Below are 7547 nucleotides of genomic sequence, written 5' to 3'. Positions count from 1 at the left end.
TATGCTATTTTTATACGTTATGCTATAATGTAAACATTAAAAAATTTGTTAAAATCTCTATATATAAAATTTTAATAAATTAAAAATATATAAAATTATTAAATATTTTATTAAAAATAAGGGTAAACTTTTAGTCACCCAACTTTTAAAAGGTATATTGTAACAGCCCATACCGATATCCTACACCGTGACGGAATACGAGGCGTTACCTTACTTAAACTCGTGCTTACAACCATTTCTGAGTCTCCAAGACTTGGAAAAATTTAAAACTTTCTCAAACTTATCAGAATATCCTTAATATGGGCCTTCGAGGCCCAAAACACACATCGGGAATCACTCGAAACCAACTCGGGTACTTTTGCCCACTATAGAAAAATGTCACTTGACATAGGGACACACGCCCGTGTGAAAGGGGCACATGCCCATATGGACAATTCAACATGGTCGTGTTGATTGCCCGTGTGGCTCACACAGCCTAAGAAATATAGGGACACGCCTGTTTCCTCCACTCGTGTGGAATTTATTTTAAATGCACACCTACAAGGGTTTTCACATGGCTTAGCACACGCCCGTGTGCCTGGCCTGTTTCCTTCACACGGCCATGACACGCCCTTGTACAAAAACATGGAGATTTTGTTTTTGACATTAGCAACCCCAAAATGTCACACAGCCAAGGCACACACTCGTGTGCTAGGCTGTCCTTTACACGGCTGAGACACATGGCCGTGTCTCTGCCCGTGTGTTTATTACCATGCATACTGACTTGAAATTTTTACATGCAGGGGACACACGGCTGGACAACACGCCCATAGGGCTGGCCGTGTGTCACGCACGGCCTAGACACATGCCTGTGTGGACAATATAAGGCTATTTACGAAGCCTCTTTGCCACCCTTACTTACACAACCTACACAATAACCACCAAATCCAATATAAGACTAACTCAAGCAACTACATCATCCACAATAGACAACATTCCATTTGCGCATTTTACTCAACCATGAAAATAACTTCATTTCATACAAATCAAAATGAACATTAGCCATCATTTTGGGCTTAATACAAAATAAGGGATTTATCCCAAGCCAACACATTTGGCCAAGTTAATATTAACACGAAACATAAGACTAGTTCCCTATACATGCCATATTCAAAAATATGAATCAAACTATATCGAATGCTTCGATTGATCAATATCTCTAACTTCCGTTGATTCTTGAGCTAGATAGGCGACACTATAAGAAAAAAAGGAAAGGAGAGGGAGTAAGCATAAAGCTTAGTAAGTTGCATATAAATAAATACACAACAACGATTTTACTATTCATTAACATGCTCATAACACAAAAGTAGGCGCAAGCATAACTTACTCATCACTATCCATATAAATCTCATAGCATATATCAAGTTTACATCTCATACATTTCAAATAGGTACCTGTACAACTCACAATAGGGTTATACCATGCTCATTAACTTAAAGTCATAATACTCACCGTTGAACCATTCAGAACACTACCGGATATTCATTAAGCCTCAAATGTGGGTAAGGTGCTGACGCCATGTCCTAGACACGGTCTTACACTAGCTCATGTCTCATGTCGATCCCATGTCCCAGACATGGTCTTACCCTGACTATCATCCCATAGCCGATGCATATCCCAGACATGTCTTACACTGACTTATGTCTCGAGGCCGATGCATGTCCCAGACATGTCTTACACTAGCACTTGTCTTGATGCCGATGCCATGTCCCAGACATGGTCTTACACTGGCTCTCATAATGTGGCTGATGCATGTCCCGGACACGTCTTACACTAGCCCACAATAACCCATATGCCACGGCATGAATATTCGATATATTTTCTAGGTTCGAACGGGAACTCTACTATTTCTATTATCATCGTACTTTCTCAATTTCAAAATCAATCAATTCATGCTATATTAATTCAAATGCAATTCAACATATGTACATTAGTGATGTAGTTGTATTATTTACACATAACTTACCTCAGATTACAAGATGTGGCGACTAGCCGATTTAGTCGGTTTGCTTAGTTTTCCCCCAATCTAGGTTCGGACTCGGTATTTCTTGATCTATAATAACAAAATGCACTTATTAAGTCACTTTATCAACCTAAGCACTCAACAATTCACAATTGGGCTACATGATCATTTTACCCCTAGACTTTTGCAAAATGACCATTTTACCCCTCGACCCAAAAAATCGATTTTTATCGAAGTTCTTTATTTCTCAAGACTAGCCAAACCTCTTTGACTCTTATAGCAACTCCAAATTCCCACTATTTCACACATTTATTATCTATTTTACAACCTATGCACATTAGTCCTATTAGGTGTATTCATGCTAACACCTTTCACAAAAGTTGTTTATAAGACACCCAAGACTCATTTTCTTCCATAAATTTTCAGAAAATACTCTAAATACTCTCATTGTCAAACCCTAAACCCTTAATCATTTTGCAACATAGACCCCTTATTTGAAAGCTCATGCTTCAAGGGTCTCAAAAATGCAAAAATCTTCAAGAAAAAGTATGTAAAACACTTACTTGCAAGAGTAATAAGTTGCTGAAATTTTTTTGAAGCTCAAAATCCCCAAAAATGAATGAAAAATTGGTGGAGAAGAAATGGGGAAGTAGGATGATATCATCTTTCTTTTATTTATTCAATTAAGTCACCAAACCACCTAAAACTTTGTCTTTTTGACCAATTTGTTCCCTATGGCCGGCCAAGCTCTTAGGAAAGGGTCTAATTTCCCTTTAAAGACCCCAAGTTTTTATTCTCTAGCTATTTGACACATTTAGCTATCAATTTAGGACTTTTGCACTTTATGCGATTTAGTCATTTTTCTTAATTAGGCTTCCAAATGCTAAAATTGGCTCACCAAATTTTTCACGTGCTCTTAAAAAACATGCTAATACATCAAAATAATAATAAAATAATTTTTTCCTGACATCGAATTTGTGGTCCCGAGACCACTATTCTGACTAGGCCCTAAATCGGGCTGTTACATATATAATAGTCACAACGTTATTAAATTGTTACATTTTGTCACTTAGCTATTAACTTCCGTTTAAAAAGTAAGGTTTCACCTAAAATCAAAGGGTTAACAGCTAATTTGGTCCCTGAGCTATAGTTAAAAAAATCATTTTGATATTTTTAAAATTTTCTTAACAATAATTGTAAAAAAAATTAAAAAATCTTAAAAATAAATAAATAATTCATATAAAAATTAATTGCAACAAGAAAAAAGCAAGAATTTTGCAGCTAATTTTTCCACATCCAATCTCATAAAAAAAAATCGCAGTCTTTGAACTTTCACACACACAAAAAAACATTAAATACCCATTCATTTTGATCCTACTCATTTTCTCATATCCTTTGTTGTTTTACACTTTTTTTCATGTTCATCTTTCTTTGCCTTTACTTTTTCCTATTTTTTCATGTAGATCGGCATCAGCTTCGCTCTTCCGATATCATTAAAAATAATATATATGTTTTATTTATAGCTAAAAGTAAAATTTTGAGTTGAAATTTGAGAGAAGAAATGATGAGTTTGAAGAAGAAGAAGAAGAAGAGCACTTTGTATTATAAATTTAAAAAATCCAAAATCTCAAAATTAAAAGTTACTAAAAAAACCCGATCAATTTAGTAACTAGAGTTACATAAAAAAAATGATGGGTTTAGAAAAGAAGTAGGCTACTTTGTACTATAAATTAAAAGAAAAAAAATCTCAAATTTCAAAAAATTGAAACTTACCAAAAAAATCCAGACAATATTCATTTTGCACTTCTCTCTTGCCATCTTCTTTCTTAATTCTTTTTCCTTTCTCTTTTTTCATAATTATCAGGAAAATTTTGCAAACAAGTCATTGATGGTAGAAGTTTTTACAATTCTCAAGAATGAAAGTAGTGTTGTAAGCCTAGATTTTGTTTTTTTGAAAACTCGAGCAGCAACAATCGGTCTAATAGTAGACTCTGAATCTTACATTGAGATGTATTTTGCTAGGGCTTTTAAGGCTTTGAGAACAAAATAAAACAATAAAAAATTTCCAAAGTAATTTCTGGGTAAAGCACCAAGAAGTTGATGTGATTGAATATGTTCATCATCGGTGAAAAACAAATGAAATTTAGTTTGAAAGTTATAAGATTTTTTATATAATAAAAATTACAATAAAAGTTAATTAAAAAATTTTATTTTTAATTTTAAGAATATTTTAGATTTATACATATTTAAATATTTTTATATATTTTTAAAAGTTTTTTTAATTATTTTGATAGATTTTCTAATAACTTTCAGTCTAATAATTTTTTACCATTATTGTTGAGAAAATTTTAAAAACATCAAAATGAATTTTTAACTATAGCTTAGGGACCAAATTAGTTATTAACCCTTTGAATTAATGTATAAATATTACTTTTTAATGGAAGTTAATGGTCAAGTGACAAAATGTAATAATTTGATATTGTTAGTGACTATTATATAACTTTTGAAAGTTGGGTAACCAAAATATAATTTTAAACAAAGTTTAGAGACAGTTGGTGTAGTTTACCTAAAATAATATAAATAATTTTAAAAGAATTAAAAATAATACAAGCAAGATCTCAAAAAAAAATACTAGCAAGCCTAAAATGAGCTTGAATTAACTATTTACAAATATGAGTAGGACTGCCAAAATTTTACACCTATATTTTGGGACAAGTTAAGTTTGGACAAGCATAAAATTGTTAATATGATAGTTAAGCTCGACCTAGCCTAACTTGACCATCCAACACCATTATTCGTAAGTTAAGAAATTTTAATGATTTAAGTTAATAAAAGGTATATTTTATTGAGTTTTAAATAATCTAAAACATTAATAATACAAAAAAAGACCTTTATTTTAAATTAAAGAAAATTTTAAAATATTTGTTAAATTTTTTGGAAAATCAACTAACCAAATCAACTCAAAACAATAGAATTAAGGGATACCCAAAAAAAAAAGAATGTAGGGATCACTATTTTAAAAAAAAATACCCGATTAGTAGATTATAACTTGAGTTAAAGTTGAATAGCTTTTAAGTTAGCATCATATTGGTTGATCCTGTATTAATTAAACCCTTTCTCCAAGATCAAGTAGTTAATCATGGATTAAGCAATCAAATAGCACTCAACTGCTTTCATTTTTATTTTTACATATTCAAATCGTAGCATTGCCTAATCAAGGATTGGCAGAAGAAAAAAGATTGCCTAAAAATGCAAGTGGTCTCTTAGATTCACTACCCACAAATGCCTTCAATTATGAGGACTAATTTCCTTCAACGTTAAAACTCGACTTGAAGTGAGGTGAAGATTGCTTTGCTCCAACTAAATTAAGCTTAATCTCATTAAATTATTAGTAAATTTATGTTTTAATTATTTATCTTCAAAAAGTTATAAAATAATTATTAAACTATTAGAAAAAAATTTTCATTTAAGTCATTGGATTGTTAGGCTTTTTTTTTTTAAATAAAAAAAATCTTACTAATGAGCTCCAAGTAGGGGTGAGCAAAACTCGATCCGGCTCGAAAAAATTTAAAAAAAAATTGAATTTTAAGTTATTCGAATTATTCGAGTTGTTTAAGTCAACTCAATTTTTTTTGAATTTTAAGTTCGAATCGAGTTTGATTTTCAAATTCGAATAACTCGAATAATTCGAATAAACCGAATATCAAATTATAATATTTTACATTTTTACCCTAAACTCCCAAACTCCCAAACCTCTTTACTTTCCACCCAAAACTTTTACTCTCCTCTCATCCTACCCCTCTTCTACCCCAAACCCATCCCCCCTCTCCCAATTTTTTTTGAATATTTCCCCCACAAAATTTTACTCCCCTATTTATTTTCTCCCAAAATTTTACTCCCTCAACCCCTAAAACTTTTGTTATCTCCCTAAACTTTTACTTCTCACCCTTTACCCCCAAATCAAAAATTAAAATAATCCAAAAAAATCCCTAAACCTAAATAGTAATAAATTTATTTATATCTACTATTTATATTATTAAATTAAATTTCATATTTTGTACTATTTATATTATTGAATTGTTTAATCATATTGAATCTTTATAATTTTTGTTAAAATTGAATTATTTATGATGCCATAAAATATTCGTTTTAAAATTTTATGTTGGTATTAATTTGACATTTTATCTTTAAGATAACTTTTATTAAAAATCACATTTTTACATTTAATATATTTTTAATCTCAAAATATATAGTGACAAGAATAAGAAGATAATTGAAGCAACTAAGTAAGTAAAGAAGCTAACTCAGTATATAAAAGATTAATAAATAAATTATAAAGGGATGAAAGTTAATAACAAATTTGATTACGGTGGGTGACAGTAATTACAAGGACTCAAAATATTTTTTTTTAATTTAACTCGAACAAATATATTTGATTCAATTCGAATTTCATCTCACTCTACTTGATTCGAGAAAAATTCAAATCGAGTTAGGATGATGAAATAGGATTCGTCAACTCGATTACTTGAATTTTTTTTATTCGATTCGACCGAATGCTCACCCCTAGCTCCAAATGGCGATTTAACAATCAATACGGCACATCAATATTCATCAATGAGCAGAAGAACATACCTTAGGTCCAAGTTGATTTGATAATCAGGCTTCGTTTGTTTGCCAGTAAAACATTTTCCGGAAAAGCTTTTTAGCCTTTTCCAGTGTTTGTTTGACTAAAAATAATTTCCTAAGGTAAAATGTATTACAAAACATGGGAAAAGAAGCCCTTAATTTAGGAAAATGTCTTACCCCCTTTTTTTTTATTTCGGTAAGACATTTTCAAGAAAAGAAGCCAACACTGATCTTCCCTTTCTCTTTCCCCTCCCCCATACTTGACACCCCGATCTTCTACTTGTCGTCAGGCAACAACGATTCTCAACACCAGACACCGGCGTTCATCTTTGATTTTCCTCATCTTCGTCTTTCGTTGTCAAAATCTGCACCGGAGTTCATCTTTCTCTCTTCAAGGTAAGAACGAAAAAAATTGATATAGGGAAACGGTGTTGTCTTTTCTGATGTTCAACTTTGGTTTGTCGCTAGTCGGTTTGAGGGAGGAAAAAAAAAGAAACATGTGTTAACTGTAGTTGATATAATATCTATGGGATTTTGACAGGATATCTATATGTTAAACAAATTTGAAAGCTAATGTTCTACTGTTTGTTACAGAAATACAGGACCATAAAACAAAAATCCTCTAGTTTCATGTACCCATTTTTCCTCATTACAGATTCTAGCCCAAGAAAAGAACATCTTTCGCCAGTAGGGTCTAAAACATTGTTTGGCAAATCGAATGTTGGAACTTGATTGAAACTTAAAATTTTTCTAATTTTTCTAATATAGTGTAAATTGTTCTAAATGATGTAAAGATTATGCTACTTAACAACTAGAAAACTTTTCTAAATGATGTAGATTGCTTCAGAAAGTTGTTGTAGCTATAGGAAATTTGATCACAGTGCTTACTGTTTGTAACACCCTAAACCCGGCCTAGACG

This window comes from Gossypium arboreum, chromosome 5, assembly GCF_025698485.1.
Source record: "Gossypium arboreum isolate Shixiya-1 chromosome 5, ASM2569848v2, whole genome shotgun sequence".
In the NCBI taxonomy this organism is placed as follows: domain Eukaryota; kingdom Viridiplantae; phylum Streptophyta; class Magnoliopsida; order Malvales; family Malvaceae; genus Gossypium; species Gossypium arboreum.
Note: the sequence above shows the minus strand (reverse complement) of the source record.